The sequence below is a fragment of the Catharus ustulatus genome, chromosome 1 (genome assembly GCF_009819885.2).
Source record: "Catharus ustulatus isolate bCatUst1 chromosome 1, bCatUst1.pri.v2, whole genome shotgun sequence".
Lineage (NCBI taxonomy): Eukaryota > Metazoa > Chordata > Aves > Passeriformes > Turdidae > Catharus > Catharus ustulatus.
The window spans coordinates 94179956-94206509 of NC_046221.1; the positions used below are offsets into that span (position 1 = coordinate 94179956).

The 26554-nt window shown below is 40.3% G+C and overlaps 1 protein-coding gene and 1 long non-coding RNA gene across 2 annotated transcripts in view; one reads left to right on the forward strand and one right to left on the reverse strand.

Annotated features, from left to right (window-relative positions):
- LOC117004651 overlaps positions 1 to 15567 on the reverse strand; it is a 36423-nt gene extending 20856 nt beyond the window's left edge. The window contains exons 1-2 of the long non-coding RNA XR_004419663.1: positions 15293 to 15567; positions 1462 to 1507 (exon numbers count right to left, since the gene is read on the reverse strand). This is a non-coding gene — a long non-coding RNA (uncharacterized LOC117004651). The remainder of the gene's footprint in view (positions 1 to 1461; positions 1508 to 15292) is intronic.
- LOC117004646 (poly(rC)-binding protein 3-like) overlaps positions 1 to 26554 on the forward strand; it is a 498514-nt gene that overhangs the window by 351677 nt on the left and 120283 nt on the right.

Genomic DNA, 26554 nt, shown 5'->3' on the forward strand with positions numbered 1-26554 from the left:
GTGGATGCAATCGCCATAATTCTACTTAAATAAAAGACTGCCTACATACTGGTCTATTTAATGGGTTTTACATTTAAGAATAATCAAAAAGAAAAATCTAATGTTCTGTCTCTAGATTTTCTGCTTTTTATTTCAGATTCCATTCTATGGCTCCATTGTGACAGAAAAGACATGCTTTTATGCCTGTGATATAATTGTGTTCTGAAGCCCCAGGCCTTGCCCAGTAGAACTAGTTCTGATGAGAAGCTTCAATAATTTAAAAGCAAATTTAGCACTGGCAGAGGAGGGGAAAAATACTTTTTGTGAAGTTTGACCCCACATATGCATCCAGCAGTGTGGGAGACTTTCAGGTATGAGCAAGACCCACTATTTACCTTGGAGCTGCAGTCATGCATGTCACTTACAGGACATGTTCTTGGCTAGAGTAGTTTTGTAGGTTACAGGACAATCAAAAGAACAGTGGCCCTTTGCTTTTGGGGCACCTGCTAAATAGACATTAGTGTAGATTGTGTTTAGATCCTATTTAATAATAAAATAATAGAATATGCTGGGTTTAATGGCACCCATCAAGATCATCAAGTACTACTCCTGATCCTACACGTGTGATCCTAAGAATCTCACCATGTGTGATTTTTGAATGCCAAAGATTTTCCCTACGTAAAGTACTGGAAAATATAAAAGCTGCTGTTTCTCATCCTTGTGTATATGCTCCATCAAAAGGAACAGCATAAATAGGAGACTGGATGGGATTAAAAGGAGAAGCAGGGAATGACTATTAGTGTAAAGTAGAAGTAGCATAGCAGAGACTATGGGAAGAGAGAAGATGAACAGGAGGGAGGACAACTATATGAGTAGCAAATAGGAAAAAAGAGATCAACAGCCTGGGAGAAGGGGAACATGCAATGATAGAAAGACCAGAAAACTGTTAATGGAAAAATGAGACCAGAGAAGAAAGAGAGATGGCACATTATGTGATTTACTGTAAGACCTAATGTGCCAGGTACTCAGAAGAATTTTTAATCTAAATAAGGCAACTGAGTCATCTTCTTAACCTGAATTCTCTAAGCATTCCCTTATGACCAGATGAATGTATGTGTCATCTCATAATGTGATTATGACAGAAGACGCAAGCAAAGCAGGTTTGAACCCAATATCTGCAGCATATAGGGACAGCTCTTAGGAAAGTTGGAAACAGATGGAAAGTCAGTGAACATGCCCAACTTTTAAAGCAGAATGCTTGAAAGAGATGGTTTTTTGTTTGAAATACTGCTTAAAGATCAACGCGCGTGCGCACACACACACACACACACACACACACACTGCCCCTTTCACTTTCCCACTCAAAGACAGAGAATTGGTAGCTTAGTCCTTTGGGTTTAGTTGCATTTCAGCTCAAGGGGCTATAGACATCTCGATCCTGTAATAATTTTTTTTGCCATAAAAGATACTTTGCCTACTCACCTTATAAGTAGCCGGGTACAGCACAGATATTATTCAGTCAATTTTTCTGCAGAGAAAAAATCATAAATTCCTGACAATGGGCAAAAAGAACTTAAGGCAACAACTGTTTACTTGTGTTCATTTAACATGGCTTTATAAGACACTGTACAATACTGCAGCTTGTTGCTCCTCAATAACATTTCATATCTTATTTATGTTGTAGAAGTGAATTTGATTTCTCTATCTGCTACCCTCCCCCTGCACCCATGTGTGACATTTAACTGCATTGCTTTGGCCAAAAATACCAAATTAATTTCTGTAATACAGTCCTTAATGGTACTCTCAGATTTAAAGATTGTTTCTGAAAATACTTTTATATAACTTGAAGAAGAAAATGTTGCAGAAACTGAAGTTTTCAGATGTTTCCTACAGCTTTCCTTACTTTAAGGCATACATGTTGCACTGTCTGCTTTTCATGTGAGAAATACTGTGAGAAGCATAGGCACAGATTAGTTCAAATAATTTTATTCATCAGCTATGTGTGGAAACACAGAACACTGAGAGAGCCATCAGTAGGCTAAGAGATTATTTAAAGTGATCCTGCCAAATTCTCAAGTGCCACTTCAGTATTTTAGTGGATTAGTGTTTAATCATTACTTTAAAATGTTCTGCAGATTCCAAAGTGGTCTGCTTTATAAGGGGAGCATTTTGAAAAACTAAAACTGTGAGGGCTAGACAAGAACGCTGTCTAGATGCTATACAGGTTGTAGGACAATTCAGAATCTGAAATGAGAGCTGGTTCCCTCCTTTCTGTGACCAATAAGATTTGTGTGCCTGTGTGATACAACAGTATGTAGTGAACTATAATGTCTGGGAAACCAAAGTCTGGGAAACTAATGTCTGGGAAACAAATTAATGACTATAGTGATCTCAAAGTCCATAGATCTTTCTCCTTGCCCCAGATGGGGATGGCAATGTGCACTATTATCAATGTAACATTTGCTGGAAAAAAGCAGTGCTAGGGGAAGTTAAAATTAGAGCTCTCTTCAGTTTTTGCAATATGAAAATATAGATGATGAATTACATTCAATGTAGATAAAGCCCTTACCTTCATAATGCTGATGTAGGATGGGAGCAAACGCTCTCCATTCAAATATCCTGTTGGATGCCTGTATCCTATCCGACAGGCAGTAATCAGGGCAAAGCACTACTGAAATTAATTCCTATAATACCAAAGGGTTTAATGAAAATCCTGATGACAAATTGTCTTTGTTGTTCTGTTCACCGTTCTCTCTCTCATATCCCAGGTTAATTACAAGGCATTTTAAGAGAAGCATTTTATGCATACTATACATGTTGAAGGAAAAGTAAAATGCTGTCAGTTTCTGGAACTTGCCCAGGCTCTCACAAACACATATGAATTTAATTCCAGTAGTATTTTAATCTGAGGGTTCATAACTTATATTTTTACCTGTCAAACACTCATTTAGCTTCTCTTAGTATAACAGGTGGGAGGAAAAAACCAGTATTCTCCCTCTTTCTTGTCTTTTGTAAATAAAATGAAAGAAGCAATAATTGCACATCTCACAACCCCATTTAGGACTAAAAACCACTATTACAGAATGTTTAAATTAGGCACTACTGTGAGTTGCAAAGCAGGCAAGACAAGGTTGCTGAAAAGTGAAACAGATGTTGATAGGCAGCAAGCAAAATTCATGGGATACTGCACTGGGCTCTTTGTAATCTCCCTTGATTTTATTTTCCAACCATATCGTCAGACTTAGTCATGGATCATTATTTACTAATTAGTATTTAAAATTATAAATAATCTAAATTATTTATAGTCAATAAGCATTAAGCACTTCTATTCCATTACTTTTCATTTCACCTTATTGAACGAACACAATTAAGTGACTGTGTCTCCTTCTAAGAAGTTCACTTGCATCTGTAAATAGAGGGTTCAACAGCTCATTCTGGGAACTGTTCAGCAGGTTCCCATGGGAGACTGTCTGGAAAGGGAATGGGAAGGGAAAGGGAAAGGGAAAAACGAGAGGGAAGGGAAAGGAAACCCTGAGAAGATGCTGCTCTCTGAGGACAGCCTCCCCAGAGCTGGGTTCAGCCCAGTCCACAGCCATCAGACAGGCAAGGAGCTCCAGCTTCTCTCCAGAAAAAAAAGGCAAAAGAGGCCAAAGAGGGCTCAGGAGCAGAGCGCTGTCAGTCATGTAGGCAGGAAACTAGGGAAGTCAGAACTTAGCTGGATTTGAAATTGGTGAGGAATGGGAACGGCAATAAGAAGAACTTCTAAAAGTAGAATCAAAAGGAGGTTTAAGGAAGATGAAGGGCTCTGAAGAAAGGCAGCAGACTTGAAGCACACAGACAAGGCTAAGCAACTCAGCATCTTCTCCTTGGTCTTTCGTGGCCAGTTCTGTCCCCATATCTTCCAAGCAGAGTTTGGGAATACCCCATTAGTGACCAAATAAGCAAACTGGGCTCGCACAAGTCCATTTGCTGATAGAACTCCCTTCAATTTCCACAAGGATTTTGAAGAAAACCCTTGTGAAAACTATGTGCAATCATATGGAGGACAAGAAGGCGACTGGGAACAGCATGGATTCACAAACTGCAAATAGTGACTGAACAGTCTGAGTACTTGCTCTGAGGAGATGGCTGGCATGATGGATGAAAGAAGAGGTTATTTACCTTGGCTTGTGCAAGGCCTATTACATGGTATTCCTACAGCCAAATTGGTGAGACATGGACTTCAGCAGTGACTACAAAATGAACACAGTAATGGCCATATCATGAGGCTCCAAGAGTTGTGATCAACGTATGAAGTCCAATTGATGAATGACTTCCAGTAACATCTATCAGGAATCAACACTAGTGTGGACATCCATTCATGCCTTCACTGCAAATGTAGCCAGTGGGATGAAATAAAGCCCTCAGCAAGTTCACGGGTGATACCTGATTAGGAGAGCATTTAATGTGCCAATTAATGTGCAGGGCTATCATTCAGAGCATTCTCAACAAACTGGAGACTAAATCTGGCAGAAACTTTTTAAAGTTCAGCACAGGACAATGCAAATCCCTGATCATGCAGCAGGACAGGCTGGGCACCAATTGGCTCCAGAGCAGCACTGCATTAAAAGTCCTGGGTGTCCCAGCAGACCAAAAAACTCCAATGTGAGTCAGCAGTGCATCCTGAAGGTCAACACCATCCTGGGCTGTACTAGCAAGAGTGTAACCAGCAAGCTGATGCTTTGCCCTCTGTTTGGCACTAGTAAGACCCTACCTGGAGGACTGTGTTCTGTTTTGGATTCCCCTGTACAAGATGCACATTGACATACTGGAATGAGTCTCTTGGAGCACCAGGTGGCTGGAGCACATGACATACATGGAGAAGATGACAGAAAAGGGGTTCCTCTGGCTGAAAGTGAGAATAAGGGGGAAATCTAATTGTTTTCACCACCTATTGGCAATGTAGTGATAAGATGAAGTCAGACACTTCTAGGTAGTGCACCACAATAGGACTAGAGGCAGCAGCCCCAAGTCACAACATAGGAAATTATCAAAAAATCTTTCCTTTTTTGTGTGCATATGCATGTGTATATATGTGCATGAAATACTGGCACAGGTATCAAGAGACTCTGTGGCATTTCCATTCTTGAAGATCAGACAAAGCTCTCTGTGCAAGCTCCTGAGCAACCTTTGAACTTGGATGTAGCTTCAAAGCTAATCTTGTTTGGGTAGACCCAGATGAGCCCCAAAGACATCTTCCAACCTGCTGCTTCCAACAGAATTTGGTTTTACTTACTTAAATGGCTGCTTTAATGATTTAAACAGTATTCCTGGGGTACTTTGTATTCTGAAGAAAAAGAACAGTGAAAATGCAGATCTTTATTATTACCAAAATGTATGTCATTGATGCTAGGAAATATTGTGAGAGTGATCATGTACACCGGTATGCCAGAATAGATTGTGGGTTTTTATCAAACAAAACAAAAAAATGTCAGTTATCCCAACCTACTTATTGTTCCTCACACAGATACCATCCCTTGCCATTAATTACTTATCTGTAGATCCTTGTTTATTTATTTTCTGCTTCAGGTGAGTCCCTTGGGACTCAGAAGATAAAGTGTGTTTTCTTTTTCTTTTCTTATAATCTCTCTTCCATTTCATTTTAATAATAATTCATAATATTCCTTTTACATTAGGCTGGTGTTTTTATAGAATGGTATATGGTTTCACAAGTTGCAGTAGCAGCTCATCACTGGATATGCAGTTAGTATGTCTGATTTTTTTTGTTCCAGATTGAACATTTATCAGCTTTATTCTTGGTCCACACTTTTATCACCAGTCACAAAGAATTGAGATTATCCTGCATTTTTTCAGATATCTTTGGCTTTCACATTAAATGATTTAGCATGAACTAATCTCACCTCACAATTCAGCCTTAACCAAATTACTGAGGGCTATGCTGAACAGTGCATTTCCCTACACTGCCCTACTAGAAATCTCTCTGAATTGAAAAGAGTGACCACATAGCTTTCTGCTCTGTGTTTCCTACTGTCTAACCAGTAAGGAGGTCGTGCCCTGTAAAGAAAGTTTCAGCCTGGGAACCTCCAAGGTCTATTCCATAGTGCTCTTTAACCTAGGTAAAGAATTCTTTTCACTTTGCTGAGGTAGAGTCTGATCTTATTTGGGTTCCCCTTTCATTTCCAAATTACTTATCAGCCCTACAGACATTCTGGTAGATTTCCTGTTTTGGATGTGCATAAAAATATTTTATTATTGGTTTTATGCCTTTGGAAGCTTACTTTTCAAACTAATTTTTTGGCTGGACTTAACTAAATTTAACTTTCCAGAGCTGATATTCTTTTATATTTTTCTGGTTGGAAAACTTCCACTTTCAGAAGAAATTCTAATAATCACCATTTCTGTGCTGTGTATTGAAATGACATAGAAAAAAAAAAGATAACTCTGGGGAGTTTCTCTTTCTACATTTCCTGTCTTTCCCTCCCAAATAAGCTGACATTGACTGAAAGAGGGTAGATTTAGATCAGATGATAAGGGCAAAATTCTCTACTGTCAGTGTAGTGAGGCACTAAAACAGGTTGCCCAGAGAAGTTGTGGATGCCCCATCCATGGATATGTTTAATGACAGGTTGGATCAAGCTCTGAGCAACCTGGTTTAGTGCAAGGTGGCCCAGCCCACAGCAGGAGGTTTGGAACCAGATGATCTTTTAGGCCCTTCCAACCCATTCTATGACTGTATGATTTTATGTAGTTAAAGTTATTAAATTATTAATCTTCTTTTTCTGAATTGCTTTCTTTCTCTTTACTACCTCCTCAGAAAAGGCCCTAAAACATGCAGGGAATGCTCATAAAATTCAAACCATGGGAGAAAAAGATAAAGAGAGAAATTTGCAAAAATAAATAGAAAAAGGAACAGAATGAAGAAAGAAAAAGTTAGGAATACTTACACAGATAAATAAAAAAAGTGATCATATCAAAATAATCCCTTCTGAAATACTAACAATTTCAGTGCAGCCTCCTCTACAGTTCAGTGAGATGAGTCCTAGAAATACTCAGAAACTATGAAATTGTGTGTTTTCTGAAAATTATACTCACATATAGATAGAAGTGTATATATGGACATATCCATGTGTGTATGCATGTTCTGCCTCAGAAATGAGGAAGACTGAGACAGCAGGGTTTCCACATGCTTTGATGGGATTTGAATAGTGAGCAGAACCCCCAAACTAGAGGCAAATTTCAAACTTGGGCACCTGCCAGATTTCATCAGCAGATTCCAAACAACAGGCTCTGTCGCCTGCAAACAGGTGTGTACAGATGTGATTCCTGGGTATATTTTGGCAATGGCACTGCACACTTGCAGAGAAAGCCAAGGATGGTACCAGATTATGTCACTGCCCTTGTAGGACTGGGTTCTGCGAGCTTTTTCTCATGAGCTACTCCAGGAGAGTTGGTGATTTCTCTCTGAGGCAGCTGCTCTGCAGAAAAATGGTGGGACTGTTTAGAGCTGTAACTCTAAGGTAAGGCCTTACAGCAGTGTATTGACAACTTCAACATTTCTCCAAATTTTCAGGGAGAGGATATCTCATCTTTTGGAACTGAGCAATTATCAAATTTTAGACATGCACCTGCCACCCCTTAAAGGGCAGTAATACAAAAACTAGTATCATTTTATATATATAAATAACATATCCATTCTTACTCTCGGAGTTCTACTAGATTCTGAGTTCTCATTTGAAAGGCCACGTTGCAGTTGTAAGCATTATTTTTTTAACTGGACTTAAGAATGAGACTTTTAATTTATATCTCTGAGGTCCTCCAAATTATTAAAAGCAAGGTAAATGACAGCACTGGTAGGTTCTATCTTGCACTTCTTGAGAACCCCCAGCACAGGACAAGGGAATAAGCAGCTGGGAGCCATCAGCACCTGGGCGACCATCACCCCATAAACCATGTGTTTTGTCGCATGCAACAGCTTTGAGTTTGTTTCCCAGTTGGGTTCAAGGCGTAAAATTTAACCTGCAAAGCCTCTGGGGGTTTGAGCTGTAGCAACTTGAAGGCCTCTGCAAGGTTAGCAACTTTTTTGCACTGAGCACTGGAGAAACCCTTATTTCATTACCCTGAAGCACTCATTATCTCTGAGGTGTTTTACACTTTGCTAAAGGCCTTCATGTATCCTGAATAAAAGCTCTCTGATCATTCACTCTTCCTGATTTCCCTGTCTCCTCATCAATGAACGCTTGCGGGTGCAGTGCTCTCCTTTACCCCTGTAAAGGGAGACAATTCCTTCAGGAGGCAAAGCAAGGTGGCTCACAGACAGGAAAGGAAAAGCTCACAGTAAAAAAGAAGATACAAAGACCCAAGTAAGTTTGAGGATAGTTACCTATTCTCAATCTAGAGAGACTGGGAATATACAAGAAATAAGAAGACTGCGAAAGTGGAGAAAAGAAATATTGAAAGAAAACTCATCACAGTTAGATGACACAGAAAAGTGACTGAAACAAGACTATACCTGGAGACAAAGGAGTACACAGCAAAACAAGGTAATGGAAGTGAGAAAAGAAAATGAAAAAACAAATGTTCAAAAGAAAAATTAGGTTTTGGTTTAGTTTTCTTTAAAAGTTCAGTGGGAAATGTACACATAGAATGGTACTGGTGCATATATAAACCATTTTTCTCCCATAATGCTGTAATGCTATGGAATATAAATGGATTGTGCTAATAGTAGCTCTGTGAGGTAGGACAAGGTTATTATTTTATGTTCTTGGAGCTAAGCACTGAAAGACAAAGTGAATCTCAAGAGGACACAGTGGAAATCTGCAGGTGGAGAAGGGGTCTGAATTTGCTGGGAATCATTGAATTATTTTTCCCTTAGAAAAGTTTCATATATTTAAAAAAATGTAATGGAATTAAAATAAGGGGTTTGATATTAAAAATCATTATGGTATAGCAAAGTATGACTTTATGTTGAACAAAATTATTGTTCTACCCTTTTTTCCTGTTTTTGCTACTTCACAGGGTAAAGTAGTATAATCTGTCAGAAAAGCTGCAGCAAATATACCTCCATAAGGCTTTAATAACTTCAGATTGAAACCCTAATATTTACTGAAATTTGAGTGTTATCACCAATATTGATTGCAACAAATGTTCCAATGGTCCTGTAAAAGGAAAAACTGCCAATATATATTTCAAAGCTGTTTCTGGTTTTACTTCTATCATTTACTCTACAGCTCTCCACAGTAGTTTCCTGATCAAACTAGTTCATGCTCTGCCCTGACATACTGATAACTCTTATGTTGCACCAGCATATTGAAATATCTCACAGTATCTTTTTACATCAAGAATTTCACTGCAATTTCACTTTCATAAAGAACCTAAAGAGCACAATACAGACAGCATGTTAAAAATATTCTTGATCATAATGAACTATCTTGATGAACTATTTGCTTTTTTGAGCATGATCTTATCCTGATGACTCTGGAGATGGAATAAAGACTGACACAAGGTGGGTTTCATACATTTAAGGTTAAGGCCCCTGACTCTCAGAAGTATTATGATACCAGTGAACATAAGTTTTGCTGAATCTTTTGAGAATGCAGAAGAAGCCAAGATAAATTGAGTCTTCAGCTTTCAGCACCAAACTGGACTGGCTATGAGCGCAAGCAAAGCAGAAATTGTCTAAGGCTCCTGGAAAGATAAAGCGCACATCCCTTAACATCTGTGCACCCTAATTTTGTCCATATTAGGACAGGGAAAAACAGGTTGTCTGCAAGTGCTGCTGCCCCTAAAGTAGGAGTGGAAACTACTGGTAGAATGCCCAGTGCCAGCAGCTGTGATAGCTGACTGCTATCAGTCCCTGGAGACAGCCAGATTAACAGCATGGATCCTCTAGATCTCTCCATTGCAATTCCCCACTTTTCTGTGGCAGGCAGGGCTGGCCTTGTCCCATCTGTTATTTTAGGAGAATTGGCTGTCAGTTTTGTCTGAGCTGTTGAAAAGTCTTGCGCTGGCTTTGGAATAAAAGGCATGCAAAATGCTTATAGTGAGGAATTTTTAAATGAGGAATAATCATGGCATTACTTATATTTAGAAATTCAGGGAGCGTCCTTGGTCACAATGCAGTATGTAGCATGCTACTCATTCCAGTGCAGATGACCTTATCAGTGTTTGATTCTCCACCTCTGGCTTTCTCAGTTTCTTCTTTGTCTACCCAAAGTTCTTTGTGAATTCAACAGTGTAATATTATAACCAATTTTCATGATGGATGGATGGATAGATGGATGGTCTGCTGTCACTGTCTGCTTTTGAAATTTGAGTCACAAAGGTTCAGTTTTGATTTTCAAAATTCCTTGTGTTTGGAAGATTTTGGTAATTTTCATACCTTCTATCAATGGAATTTCAAGATATTACCAATTCAGTAGCCAAGTCAGAAATTGTACATGGAACTTCCCAAGTATCTTCCAAAACTGTCTGATTAATTTTTGTGCCCTGGAGCTTTGTTCCGTCAAACTCAAGAGGTAGAAGTGAACCATTCCTTTAGATTTCTGAATTGTTCTCTTGGTCCATTCTGGGCTTGTGCTACTCCCTCATGTTGCAGCCAGTATTTTTCATAGTGGCAGAATTTTTGAATGTAACTGCTTCTCTAGGTTCAGAAATCACTATTTCGTTTTTAATTAATTAATTGCTTTTTGCAATCGTTCATAAGTGTAACAGTGAACATATTATCACATATTGTAAACCCCCTTTTTGTAATCTGTATTAAGTCAAGGATTATATTATGAGCCTCATGAAGATCAGATTTCTCGCTCCTTATTTCATACTCCTTGTGGCTGTTTTGTCTTTGGTATGCTACTGTTGTAGGAGAGAGGAGGACCTTTCTGGGAGTTTTGCTCAGGCTCAGTATAGGCTGCACTCTAGCCAGGTCTTCCTATTTCTGGCGTAATTCTGGTTGTGGTTTTTTTTTTTTTTTTTCCCCATATGCAGCTTATTCCAAGAGTTAGCAAGCTCTGATGTTTGTATGCACACATCCCACCCTTCTTTGTGAAAACCCTTTAGCACTGTGGCTGAAGGCTTACTTCAGCTTTTTAGATAGACAGCGGCTCCAGTTATTTCAGTTGCCATTACTGTCAAGGAACTTGATTGGTTTTTATATTAGTCCCCAGTGAAGACTAGATACTTGCTTCCAGTTTTTGATGAACTATTAGGAAGCCACTCCAGAAAAAGTACTTCTTTGAGATTTTAAAGAAGAAAATGGTAGGCGATTTTAAATTATTTTTAGGTCTGAGATTAGTAGTGTATAAATGCCATTTAGACTTTATACAAAAAACACAGTAATTTCTTCTTTGTACAAGACAATTAGCAACTCCTCTTACACCTGCTGGTATACTTAGTCACTTTTTTGCAAATCAGCACAAGCAAACTTCCCAAGGGCAGCTTTGATGAAATGCCATACTCCCCATGCCAGTGAAAAATGACCTGCTATCTTCCCTGTAATAACCAAACACAGAGTCAGAGGCTGTTTGAAAACCCAGAGCTCACCCAGAACTGTGGAGTGTTGCTTTGCCAGCAGGCAGGAGAAGAATTAGTTCATGGCTGTTAGAAATAATCCTTTCCCTGCTAGTAAAGTCATCCTAAGCCAGTGACCCTTTAAAAATAGGAAGGAATATTTGCCAACTCTGGTCTTCTGTGACCCCACTGGAAGAGACATTCATGTCTCAAAGACACCCTGTGTACCCTTCTTTGTTTTCTACTGATAATCTACTGGTTTCACTCTGTTTCATGCTGTCTCTCTACTGACCAGGCTGGCTGGGTGGTGAGACACTGCAAAATTATGTTAAGCAAGACCTAAGGGCAGACATCCAAGCACAAGATTGGGAGCAAAAGAGTACAAATAAAGCAATGACAAGTTTGCTTCCAGAGTATACTTAACCATGACTCCACTTGCAAGTATCCTATGAGGGATTTCTTTTGCACTGCTCTGCAGTAAGAGCAGAAGATGGTGGATTCATAGTCAGATTTCTTCCCAGGTGGTGAACTCTTCTATGTGGCTTCCATTCCTATATGCCCTGCATTCCTTTGGGACTCTGCTTCTGGAAGCATAGGCAAATACTGGTCGTGTCCTGTCTTGAGAGGGACACCTCTGACACTTAAAAGGTTATTTCCATGTGAGCCTGGCAGGGAACGATTAGCAAAATACTGCTGATTTTGCCTCCTGAGATTAGAAGTTTTGTGCACCAAGAGTGCACATTCTCCTTTTGTCCTTCAGCAGCCTGCTGACAATCTACCCCTGTCCATGAGATCCTTTAATTCTCATCATGCTCCACTGAGGTTTTTTATACAATCATCATACCTCTATTATGAGATATCAGTTGTGTGTGTGTGTTTTCTGCAAGTTTCATAATCACTGGTACCTTAGTGACATGCTACATCACACTTTAATAACATGGATATCTGATGCTTTAAAATTCACATGGTAAGAGTGTTAATGCAACTTGTACTCAGTGTTTCAGAAGGTTTCTTTTTGGAAGATCCCTCCACTTTGCTGTATGTCTAGTAGAAAGTGCATTTTCTTCTGATCTAACTGCACTAGAATTCCAGACAAAGAATATCACTTGTATAGAGCTATACCATAATTCCATTTAAAAAAAAAAAAAAATCCTAGTTTTATCTTATCTTGGATATGCAGTGCTCCTGGTTCCCTGAGATACAGTCTCCCTTGATACAGAAACCCAGACACTGATTGTGAAGATAGAGTTCATTTTGGACTTTATTGAGGTAATAGACCTTGGTTTTGGCTGGCTTCAGAGGACAGAATTTCAGTCAAGCAGAGCTGATGTTGTAATCTTGGATGATGATGGCATTTGTGATTGTTCAGTGAGCCTTCCAAGGGATCAGCCCACTTCTCTGGATTTGGACACAATTATTTTCATTCTGACAAAATTACTCACGGTGTGGAAGGAGATCACAACTATAGCTGGGGTAGATATAGAGCTTTCCTAGCCATAAGATGTTTTATTGTTTGCATCATGTCCTGCATTCTTAAAATTTTGAAAGTCAGTGGAGTAAAAGACCTGATTTTCTTTTCAGAATGGTGTATGAGCTCAGCTGTCCAGATATTTTTCTCTTTGTAGTACTTGTAGGAAAAGAGGCAAATGTGTAGATTTTTAAAATTGTGCCAAAACAGACATCATAATTAGATTATAATTTTAAAAAACAACTGGCTATGAATGAGAGACTTCTCCTCTCTTCCTTTCCCTCATTCATTTTTAAAAACCCAGCTTGGTACTTTTTTTTTCTGAAATGATACCTGTCTCTCTTTATCTGTACAAGATAGTTATAACCCAAAATTATTCAATTACTGTAATTGAATGATGTGATTCAAATGCTGTATATGTGGGCTTTTATCCCCTTTCTCTCTCCCACTAATGAGGAAAAGAATTCTATGTTTAAGGGATTATACCATTAGGATCATGAGTTTAATGTGAAGCTCAAATAATTGGCATTTACAGTTTTATCAAACAAGAATAAAATTAGAATGGTGAAGTAAATGCAACATAGACAAATGAGACAGAAAACAGAAACTGAACTGTTTTTTTTTCACAGGTGTTTTTGTAGTTGGTGACCACAAAATGTCTCTTTCTGAGACATTTTGCTGGGTATGGGGAGCTGACCAAAGCAGGAGAGAGGCAGAAGAATCAAAAGCTTTCTCAGGCTTCCCAGTGACAGATACTTTCTGATGAACAGGGCTCCTAATCACTCAATAGAGCTATATGCTTTATGCCTCACTTACCACAGCTTTCTGTTGCAATTTTTGGCTTATTCACATCTAGTGAACTTGATTGTGCTTTCATTTTTTAGACAACTAAATTTTTAGTGTTTATCTACTTGAAAACAAGCTCTTGTAACGCTTAGTATGGAGTCAACTGAACACAGGCTTCTAGAATAGAGTATTGACTATTCTTTCTTCAACGATTAGACTTTATTTCCAAATTTTGGATAGCTTCTTGTGCCTTTCTTTCTCTCTCTCTCTTTTTTTTTTTTTTTAAATCTAGTGCATGGTGCTACCACATTTGGAAAGTTTGATCCAGAAGAATCGAAGCACATGCTTAAGGAAAAGAATGGCATGCGGTTCATGAACCCCATAATTAGTTCCCCTTCCTAGCTCTAAGCAGTAATTAAATCTGTCACTTCTGCTCTGCTGATTCATTTATTTAGCTATTTAATTGCTCAGCTCAATACGTCTTTATCTCCGGAACTGCAACATTTTATTCAGGCTAAAGAATAGCATAAACCATTATTATTTTTTGTCCAAGGGCAGGGACGTGTAAAAGAAAAGAACAGTAATACTAGATGATTTGGTGGTGTTGTCAGTTTTCACTTATCAAACAAAACAGTATTTAAGAGAAAACTTCAACCAGTGCTTGAGGACACAGGTTTCCTTCTCCAGGAAATTATGTCAAATTCAAGGACCCAATGTATCTGATCCAGGTTTCTATTTCCATAATGAGGTAACTTAAAGCACTTCCAGGTAATGCATAATTCTCTATGAAATGAGTGATCTATTGGTAGAATATTTTATTAACAGTTTAAAATTGCAAATATACATTCAATTGTTTATAAACTATCTTTTCTTTGTACATTTTAGTTTTGGGACATTGCTCAGTCAGGGAAATTTCTGTCATCTGTCTCTTAGATTTAGCATCAAATGGAGCATTTTGATCTGAAAATCAAATGGCACTTGGAATACTTTCACACTTGCAAAGACAACCCTTCTGAATATCCCTTTGTGAGGTATATTTCCATATATGCAGTTTTTCTCATTTTACATTTTCATCAGTCCTTATGGGAGGTTGCAAGATTACTCCACCATTTGTATATGGATGTTGGAAAAAGCTGGTGTAGGAAAGCAGCATGCAAAATGATGAGGAGCAGATCAAGACAGATCAATACAAACAGAGCCTTTTGGTGAAAGGAAAATTCTCTCTTTTTTTTTTTTTTTTAATTTTTATAACCCTTTTTATTTCCCCTCTTTGAACGTGGTAATGATAGATAGAAAAGTTAAAGATACAAAACCTGCCCAGAATTCAGAGACAAGGATATTTTTCTATTACTTCTAGCATCAGTAACTCAGTTCCATCAATTTATTCATCTGCCTGGCTGGCTAAATTTTTATACCATGCACAGCCTTGCATTTCACTCCATTAGTGATTTATTTTTGCTGTCTTGTTATTCAGTCACAACTATGCAGTTATTTAAGTCATTGCTCATGTTTTTTGCCAAGTAAGCTTATTATTCTAAAAATCTTTTTCCTGCTTACCTGGAGGGCTTTTTGTTGTTGAGGATTATGCTGGGGTTTTTTATTCCTTCAGTGAGACTTCTGTCCACTCTTTTGCAATGCAAAACATGTTTGTACTGCTGCTGTGGCCAACCCACCCAGTTGGCCCTGACTGAAGTAGAGGCAGGAACCTGTGTAAAGACCAGCCAGTGGAACTGGCAGGGTTAATTAGCCATATTGCATGGAAGACCTTGGAAATTCAGCTGGATGCACTTCCATTACTCTGGCTGCTGTGCTGGGCTGCACAGACCAGCACCATGCCTGTGCCAGAGTGAGGACCTCTGCTTCCCTCTCCCCCATCATCAGGGAGGGCTTTGTCAGCCCATGGGCTGGCAGCTTTGGCTCAACAATGCTCAGTCTGTGTTGTCTGTGTTGGTGTTATTGTTTTGCATCTGTGCGCTCAGGGTTACTCACAACTCTTGGTTGAAAGAAAGAATATTTCTGTCCCTGCTGAAGTCTGGAAATCTTGTGGGCAGTTTTGTTCTTGCAAGCCTGCATATGAGATTTCTGGACTCGAGTTTCATATGAGCTTCACTTAAATATTCTCTCTTTTAAATCAAATGGTCTTCTAAAAGTACATTCTCTGTTACATTGGGCATACACTCAAATTCAGGGAATTAATAAAACAGCAAAGACCCTCTGTGATCATCCTTTGGGGATAAGGGTGCTTTGAAAAGAAGTCTGTATGTGAATTGGTTTAGTTTGAGAAAGCAGCGTTTACTGCAGCAGGACAAATGAGTGTAATCAGAAGAGGGCATGGGAATGAAATGGAAAAAATAACATTTATTTGTATTAGAAGAGATTTTTGAGTTGATGGAAACCAAATAGACAAAATACAGGGTTAATTTCAGATGGCCTTTATCTCAGTTCTAAGAGAGCATGCGGTTGGTCAATAGGATTAACTACCTTTACACAGATTTGTACATAAACATTGAGGCACGAGACTTGGACATGAACTGAGTGCCCTCCCTTTGCAATGATTACATTCTTCAACGTCTGGGGAGGGAATTAGGTGACAGTGGCTGTTGGCTTCCCCTCAGATGAACCTAGCTGTTGTCATCCAGCCATCAACAGACTAGAAATTACTATCTCAAAGGCACGGCAGAGTTTACAAGCAGTCTCAACCACGCCCTTCTCCCACTCTGCCCTCCCCATGCTAGAACCAGTGGTATCCAGCTACTTGCACAGTGTGAACTGAACATTTGTGAAGTGGTGCACAAGCCCAAGGTCCAGGCACTGCTGGTGGAGGCACTATTCTTGATCAAGAGTCTGTGAGCTTTTTGTGACTTTTGTTGTTTGTTTTTTTGGTTTTTTGTTAATTTTCAACCTCTAGCTCACTGTACAGTTAGAAACCTCAAGCTGTAGCTTCTCCTCACTCACAGCATTGGAACATGCTAGTGTAAAATGTGTCTAAATCAAATTACATTAAATCCTCCAGTCTTCATATAAATGCACCCTGTCTGTATTGCTTTACTTATTGGTGCATTGGGAACTTCTTATTAGTGTTTTAATCATCAAGAGAAATCACCGCCTGTACTATTTGTGTGATGCACCATATCTGTGGGATTGGAGTCTACCTCTGCCCAGCCCTGGTCAGTCGACTTGGTTATATAAGGTGCACAGATTTGGGTACCTATAAATATTAGCGAGCAGCTGTCACAAAGGGATTGTGACCGAGCTGCTTGGGACCTCGAAAACATAATAGCTTGGCACCCAGAAATACACAACTTTGATAACATACTACAAGGTCGCGTATTGGGGGGACAGGGTAAGGAGGTGGCGACTGCTTTTAATCTTTGTCTCTTTTATATATGTATAAAAAAACCAACCTAATTTTCTTGCTTTGTGTTTCTGGTATACATCGGATATTTACAATTTTTATCACATTAGGATATGACATTCCTGGCCTTGCCAGTGCTTTTGTTTGGATATTTATAGTAGCTTCTGGTCATTGTTGAGCAAAGGCGATTGCCCTGCCCTCTGGCCCTTTCTTAAGCAGATTTTGGGCAGAAGCTCCTCTCGTGTGGCACTAATTGAAGTGACTGGTGGAGGGGGTGTTGTGAACACACTTGTGCTGATCTGCCAGGGTCGAAGTCAAAGGAGGAAGAGAGGATAAAACGGGGAGAAGGGAAGAAGAGAGGAAGGGTAAAAAAAAAAAAAAAAGGAGGGGAAAAAAAAAAAAAAAAAGCCGGGCTTTGCCTCGCTCCGGCAGAGCGGAGGGCTGCGAGGGCTGCCGGCCATCTGTCCGCGCAGGGCGGCACGGCACGGCGCGGCGCGGCGGGAGCTGCCCGGGAGGCGGGAGCGGAGCCGCTCCGCAGGTGGGTGCCGGCCCCGCGGGCTCCGCGCGGGCTCGGGGGCGCGGGCGCTGCCCGGCGGGCGCGGGGTCTTTGTGTGCGGCGGCGGGAGCGAGCGGGCCGGCCCGCGGGGAGCCTGCGGGCCGCGGCCGGCCGGGACGGGCAGCGCCGGCCCCGCTCGGGAAAACTCCACTTGAGAAAGCGCGAAGCCAACAAGTTGCGGTAGGAGTGCTCCGTGCGGAGATGGGGCTGGTTTATCCGCCGCGCGAGTGAGGCGCGCTGAGGGAGATCCGTCAGTCGGGACGTGTGGGCTTCCCTGGGGTAAGTCCGCCTGAGCCGGCGCTCCGGCGCTGGAAGGCGGTCATGTCATCCGGAGCCTGCTCGCTGTGTGTCCGTGTGCCCCCGGTTAATGTTCCCTGCAAGTTTAGCGTGGAGCGGGGAGAGGCCGAGGGAGCGCGCAGGGGCTGCGGAGGGATTAGGAAGGCAGAGTTTAGTGAGTTTCTGACGTGCTATAAACCAGCATCAAAAGCAACCAACCTGGAATATTGTCCCATATTTTGGGATTTGTCTTGCCGTTGCAAGTTGGCACCTTTCGTTCAAGTGTTAATGTTTCTGGAGGCTTTTCTTGCTGTTGTTTTTAAGTTGCCGTGTAAACAGCCTGAGTAAACAAGCGGGTCGTCGCTCAGCGAGTTGTGCAGCGGGGAAAATGTGAACTTCGAAGTGTGTGCTTCCTAAGGAAAAGTTCGAAAATATACGGTAGTTTTAAATTAACAGTAATAATAGAGGAGTCTGGGTTTCACACCTCATTACTATGAGGTATTATTATTATTAATATTATTGTTTTGAAGAGGGAAGAAAAATTGTTACTGTGCGCCTAAAGTGATGTTTTCATGTCCTTTGCGCATCTGTTAGAATGTCCTGTTAGTGGATATGGTTATGTTTATTGTACAGCTTGTACTTGTATGTCTGATAACCTCCCTAGTGCTACTGGAAAAATAAACACTCAGTTAACGTACATTACCTAAACATATTTTAACAGCTTAGGCATAAATTATAGGCAGCAAAATGCAGTCATAACTGGCAATTCCTTTGCATGTCTATCTCCAAGTATTAAAAAGAAGTAAGTAAATAGGTATCTGTTAGACGTGTGTGTGCCATCCAGTCTAGCTGTAGGTCTTGTTTGTTTCTTTTGTATATGGTTCTGGAAGTGCAACAGTAGTGAAAAATTGAGTTGAACAGCTGGTATTCCATTTGTCCATTGCTTATCCCTAAAAAAATTCCTAGTGCAAAGTTCATTAACTATGATTGAGAATGATTCAAAGCAGAGTTCAGGAATTGGCCATGCTGAAATCTGTCAAAAGTTTATAAAAACAAAAAGAAAAGCTGAAGTTTGCTTCCTCGTAAACCTCTTAAGAAATATGTCCCCTATCTAGTGCGCTACTCACTGTACTCAAGGCAAGGAAAAACCTTGATGAATCGTGTGGATATTGCTCCATATCATCCTTATCTGTAATCAGACAAACAAAAATATTTTTACTTTCTTTAGTCTGGAATAGCTGGTGTTTTGCAGAAGACCTTGCCTTCTTTCTTTCTCTCATCAGTGTCCTTGCTGCAAAAACAAGTCCTCAAGAATGTAAACGTTTGTTTTATTGGTTATGTTCCTTATCTCTCCTGCCTTCCAATTTATGCTGGTTTGAATATTTCTGTAATATTGAGGTCAGTTGCCATTGCTTCCTTCAAGGACTCTATTTAAACGCGTTTGTGGAGTGTGTGCAGCATGATAACGTGTAGCATCATGGTTATATTTAATTTTATTCTTACATGACTCAATCTGTTTCTCTTGTTACTTCAGAGAAGCAAGAAACATGATGAACGCTCCATTAGTGGTATTGGTAAGAAATACATTAACACGAGTGCGCAGTCAGTAAGAAAGTGTTTTTATTTGAAAGCCTTCTCGCACCAGACAGCGCACTAATAATCACAACCCGTGCCGTATGTCTTCAGTGCTAGGTTACATTTGCTTTTACCTTCATTATAAGTACAACTTTTCTTTAGGATAGCTGCATTTTCACCAAATGCCCAGGCTCCTTGTTCCTTTTCAGCCTTTGCAGCCTCTGAATGCTGCGGGAATTTGCTGGGCAAAGAGCTAGGTGTCCATGGGCTGGGCAGTTCAGGGTGCAGCCCTTCTCAGAAGCCAGCCTCGGTATTGTAGGGCACTGAGGTCTGATAATAAAGTCAAATGAAATGTGGTATGAAAAATATAAGTCAAATCCAAGGACTGCTGTGTTGGTTGGATACCCAAGCGCAAGCTGGAATAGCCACTCTGACAGATAACTGAAAATGCGGTGAGCGACTTTTGCAAACCGTGAGGGAAAGTGCTCGGTTTTCTGCGTGTGAAGCTGCTTTCCATGGATCCATCGCAGGGCAGGAGGCTGTCCTGGTGGAAGGACAGGGGTTTACATCCCTCATGCTCAGTTCCCAGGAAGGAGGACAGGACATGGGTGAGCAGAGGGTGAGGTGGCCCTCCTGCTTAGGAGCGCTGGGAGCCTGGGTCCAAGCATGCTGGGCAGGGACAACTTCAGAGGGACCCTGCAGCAGGGTAAGGGTCTATCACTGCAGTGGAAAGTTGTGGAGCAGCTTCCAAAGCTAATGGGGGTCATGACTGCAGCCATAGGTGTGTGTGGTAGAAGTGGAAAAGAGGTATTTGTGGGAGGGAAGTGTTTTGAAGTGTCAGATGTAGTGGCAAAACACATGGTGGTCATGGTGTAGTGTTTTTAAGGTTGAAGAGAGATCAGAGGTCTGGTGGAGCAAGCAGTAAAGGCAGGCGGGTGACACCAGGAGCCAGAGGTCCTAATGCTACCATAGGGAGGCTTTGCAGCTGGATGGATGACCCAGTTTGGGTGCTTGGAAAGAGTGAGTCAGGAGCTGGGAAGAACCATTCAAGTTCCTGTTTGTCATCACAGACCAGGGATGAAGCATTGGGCAGCTGAGCTGAGGGGAGATGACGTGCAGCAATGATAATTCGGATGTGCAACATGAGAGCTGACACCCAGGATGAAGGGGCACAGTGAATAATCTGTAGCCTTTTCAGTGGCATATATGAAATTAGGAAGACAAACTAAGAGTTCAAAACAAAACTTAAGGATAGCAACCAGAATTCTGTAGCACTGAAGCTTTTTACTCTCTTTGTTACTCTCTCCCCAAGATTTTCAGTTAGTGGGATCTCCGTCTTTTGATGTTTCTAACATCATGGTTGGGGGTTGTAGAATGCACAGAAATTAATTTTCATCGACTTTGCCAGATCATTTTCCTTTAAAAGAGACCTAGTTGCACTTTTAATAACAGATGCACTCTGTTGTAATCATTTGCTAAGCAACAGGCTCGCTGTGCTGCCTATGAAGCACAAAAGCAAGGGACGCTTTGACATGTCACGTAAAGCTTACGTAAAGTTTGTGAGCAGCAGCAGAAAGAGTGAGTGATGAATGCTCTCGGTTTTGTTCCTTACGTGAAAGTAGTTTATAGTTGGGTATTTTTCTCTGCTGGCTGCCATCAGCAATAGAAGTATCAACAGGAGAAAAATGGGTCGCTTGGGTTTTAGCATTAAGCAGCAAATCCAGGGCCAATAGGATTTAGCTGGGATGTTAAGGTTTATTCAGTGCATTTAGTTAATGAAGTTGGGGAGGGGAGGAAGAAGGAAAGAGTCAGTGTCTGGGCTTGGGGGAAGGGATGAAATAGCCTGCTGCCACCAACTGCATCCTACGGTGACTCCTCCTGATTGATAGATGCTCCACAAGACAGAAAAACAACTGAGCAAAGGAGGTTTTAATTAAAAAACAGCAGCTCAATGCCAGCTCTTTTGGACTAAAATAAGCAGAAAGTCTTTGTAACAGACATCTACTTGATCTTAAGGGTGTGTGTTTTTACCCAAAAGGGTGTAGTGCCCATCGACTGGTGAGAGGGAAGAGGGTGATAATAATATGTGCAAGCATCCATGAAGTGGTCATAGAGCCATGGAGATATTCAGCAAGAGCAATTGCATGTTAATATTCATCAGTCAGGCACAGAAGTCAAGTTCAGGCTAACAAACTCCCTTTTGAGCACTCTGCCAGATTTCTAGCAGACAACCCATCATCCCCTATGCACACGGGTGGCCCTTCACTGTGCTCAGCCGTATTCTGAGGCCTTTGTGTCCCATGCCAGAGGCTGTCATCTTGTGTACACACATGCTGTTCAGCATCTTGACTTGCTTTCTGAGCCCTGAAAGCCTTCAGCACAGAGACACAAAAAACAATTAGTATAGAAAGTCATTGTTATTTAAAATATAAAGGCCTGTTATCTATATGTAAAATTGCAAACCAACATGAATTGTTCTCTTCCCCCAAGGGAGTTAGTTTGTTTGGTTTTTTAATTCTGGATCTCTAATTCTGACTCCTGCTTGGATCAGATCTTGTTCTCCCCAAAGCTGTAATGATCATTTAGATTGGGATGGAGTTTCTTTCTCCTGTGCTCCTCCTCAGATGTCTGTGCTTGACCATAGTATCTCAACGCTGCTGGGAGTCCTTGAGCAGCGACTGTCAAGAGTCAGCCAGTGACCTCAGCAGACTTCGCTTCTATGGGGAATGTGGGCATCAGTGGCAGAATCTGACTAACAGTATGGAATAAATAAGCAGCAGGTTTGCAAAATTAATAAGAAGAGTCCGTGTACCTGTTGTTCTTGGCATGATCTAGTTGCTCAGACAGCCTATAGCTTGATACAATTCTCTGAGGAGGATGCTACAGTATTTCTTAATAGGATTTATTGCAGTGACACCTGAAAACCTTCACAAAATGGTCTGGAGAAAAACTTGAAAAAACTTGATTTTCTTTTTTTTTTTTTTTTAACTTACAAACATTCTAAGATAAATATTTTCTAATAATAATTTAAACAAAAGTAGTGAAAATGCTTAGGGAAACACTGCACTTTTCTGCTTTTCTGCTGTACTGGTTTATTTCTGTTTGATTCACAGTACATTTACTGAAAAGCATTTACTTACAGAATAGTTAAGGCACAAGTCTGTAATAAGAAAGAAAGAATTTGATTTCATTAAAATTAAACTAACCAACAAAGGACTTGACTGTGATGCTTACAGCAGGGCTTTATGAATGTTCAACCAACTTTTAGAAAATGGGGGTGGCTGTGTCAGAGCAGCAGTCCGAGGCATGGCAGCAGGAGTCTGGGCAGCTGCACAGAGAATGTGGAGGTCTAGGAAAAGACTTCTGTTCTCTTTTATATACAAAGAGGTATATGTTTGTTGGTAAACAAGTACAGATATTATTGCTGATCTTAGGATTTTATGAAATGAAATCTGAACAGTCTGATTGTCTCAGTGGCAACAAGGGAAGCATAATATTATCCCAGATGCAGAGCATGCTACAGAAAAGTGAAGAGGGATACATCTCCCAAGAAAAAGAATACTTTTGGATGTATCTACATGGTAATGAAGTGTTTGGTGCAATGTCCACACCATCTAGTCCTGTATATGATGCTCTATTACCTTTACCCCGTTGGCATATGTGTTCTTTTCAGTAGGCAGTAAAGCACCTATTCAGCATTTGAACCTAGATGACTACATGGACAGAACCTTAGACCTGAAGACCATAAAATGACTTCTCTGTGATTTCACTCAGTTAACGAAACTGTGTGCATACCTTGAGGTTCTCATTAGCATAGTTCTAGCTATGTGCCAGCATCTACCCAGAAAAGCAAACAGAAGGTTGCTGGCTGTGTTGTAACATTAAACATTCTACAGAATAACAGCAGATATTTTAAATGAAAAGGTTGTGAAGCATTGGGGGCTAATGCAACCTTTGTAAATGCTATAAATCCACCCAATAATTACTATATAGGCTCAATAATTGCTATATAGTACTGGATTAAATACTGAAGGTCCTTGATCTGTGTGGATCTGGTGGAGATTTCCTTACATATGATCAAAGTGATTAAAAAAACTGTTTTCTTTTTATATAAGTGTTGCTATACCTGTGAGAGTAAATTAAATGTTTTACTCCTGCAGATAGGAAGATATGAGAATTCTGCCTTTGTTCCTCTAGACAAGTTTATAGTATTCATTCACAGTGATGAGAATCAGCTTTGGAGTTCCAAGTCCTTTTAACTCAGAGAAGTTTAGATAGGTGGATTTTGATTGAGTAGTAGGGAACATCAAAAGTTACACAGTTAAATTTTTCTGTGAAGAACAAGGGCTCTGTGCAGACGCAGAGAGAGATGCACTTTGTTTCCCCCTCCTCCTTCCCCCATCAGCATTCACAGTGCACAAGCAGAGATGCCTGGTAGGTACTGAAGAGGCTGTCACTGTTAATTTATTGTGAGCATCCCATGGTGACTGGGGTGGGGTAGAGGAAGCTGAATAAAAATTATAAGAGCTATTGAAACTGGCTTGTAGCAAAGTCCAACGTCCCTTCAGTGTTTCTAATGTTAGATAAGTAAGATTCTCAGCATTTAATCTTGTGTTGTAAAATACTGCTTAAATTTTGGATGCTTCTCTTGTTTGTGCAGGAATTATACTTTTCTGGCAAAGGACTCCAACATGAGCCATGATGGTGGAGCCTCCTAAAGCTTTTCTTTTTCCATTGACTGACTAGAGCAGATCCCCAAGCAGCCCCCAGTCCTGACAGAAATGTGGCTGCACTTGAAGGTGTGTGCTTGGAGGTGACCATCACGTACTGGGTGTGGCATTCCCACACTTCCAACCAGTGTTGCTATTGGCTTCCTGTTTGCTTATGGGAGCCTTAATTGCCAGTACATCTCTAGGAGCTTCAGTCCCAGTTAATCTGTTGGCATGTGCTGTTATAACTTAGTGTGTGACATTGTGGTATTCATCCTCTTTTTGGTAGCTAATTAGCGTTTCTGAGTAATTTCCCCGATGTCTTGAATATTAGCTTTTACAAGGCACTGATCTTGAGCTGTGACACGGTAACTTCAGGGATATCTGTTCCTGGCTGTGGAGCAGAATGCAGCAGTTTAAACCCTGGAAATGCAAATTGCTTCCCTCTGCAGCTATTAAGACTGTCATGGCTGAGTGTAAGAGTACTCACCTGTTTTGTTCCATGTTGCTGCAGAGTAGGATCACATCCATGGCCAGTTGCTGAGTTCCAACTGATGACTGATACCCCTCGGTGGTACTTCCTAGCCTGTGGGTGAAACAAGCTCCTTGCAGTTGTGTGAATGTAATTTACTGTGCTCGGATGACACTTTCTGATTTCTCAGAAAAATCTCCTTTCTTCCTGGTTTCTAGTTGCAGTGAAAAGATGATAAAAGGCAGAAGCATGACCGTTTAAGTGACCTATCTTGATATTTCCATATTTTCTGTTATTACCCTTTTTCTGTCAAAGGTAGCCTTAGCTTTTGGATTTAGTGAGCTTTGGCAGGGGTCTCTTTGTTTACTTTGGTTTTTTTGACTGGGCAGTTGCATGAACACCACTTGTGGTGGATTATATATGTATGTGTGTACATATATACATGTATATATCCAGTTTTGTTGGTAGTTACTTCTTGACCCCAGATTTGCTGGGAGGAGATTGCTGACACACAATTTGGACTTTGGGCTGTGCCTTGTCTTTTCTGGGTTTCCTTTTAGGGTGATCTGCGAACCAGGACCTATTCACTTCTAATCCTGTTTATCATCTGAAAAGGAATCTCCCAGCTCTGTGACCTTTCCTTGCCTGTTTTGGATGGTTAAGAAACAACCCCAGTCATGATTTGAGTGGGTGTGTGGAGTTACTGGGGTGCTGGCAATAAAATGCAAGAGAGGCTTTACAAAAGAAGTGTACAGGATTCTATTTTACTGTGCTTTTATTAAACACAGATGGATGGGCTTTTACTTGTCTTATGTGTAAAGGGCCCACCAATATATGTCTAAACCTTTCTAAAGCAACTTGAATTCCCCTAGGAGAAATGCATTAAAGTTCCTATGAAAATGGAGTTTTCTTTTACCTTGTGACCTTTCTGATTTCCCATCCTTAGACAGGAATGACCCTAGTGTCCAGTGAATATTATTATTTTTATTATTATTAGTCAATAAACTTAAAAACAGGTCACGTATGTACTGGGGGATAAATAAAAATGCATGTAACCACAACTGGGGTTGCCTATGGCTACTAATAAAATGTCACCTTCATTTTAGCTCTGTATGCCTCTGAGATCATACTTAAAAATACATCAAAATGCAGTTCTCTCAATGAGAATATAACTGAGCTGCCAGGAAAATAATTTTATTTCTAAATAATATATTTAAAATATACAGGGCAAGCTTGAAAAATTGCAGATACACCTTAAATCAGTTTAATTTCTAGTTCCTATGCTACTACTGCAATTCACATTTTTCAGATACATATATTTTATTACATGAAGGGATTGTCTTATGAGGAGTTTGAGATTTTTGCACAATCCTTTCTTGGTTGTGTTGATTTCAAGGTTATTAATTCTTACTCAATTGAAAAAATTAACTGGAATCTTTAGCTACAACTTTCTCAGGTTTATACTGCATTAAATTTCTTGCATGCTTTTGTTTCTAGAATGTGGGGAAATTGGGCAAAAGTGTGCTTATGTTTGCCCTAGTTTAAAAGGAAACTGATTTGCACTGTTGGTGCTGCTTTCTGAAAAACTTTTAGAAACTTTGTAGCTTCTATTAACCACAGAAATGTTTCAGTTTAAATTGTTTTGGATTGGTACTTTTTTTTTATTAATAGTAATTGCAGTTTTTGGGGGTTGGGAATAGCCACAGAATAAAACCACTTTGGCCCTGAAGATATGTCTAAAGCTAAGGGCAATGACTTTTCTAAAAATCAAATCAACACAGATTCAGACCAGTGATGAGTTTGGCTCAGCATGTCATCTACTGCAAACCTTATTTCAAGAGATTATTAGTCAAAATTTGAAAACTGTGCAGACGTC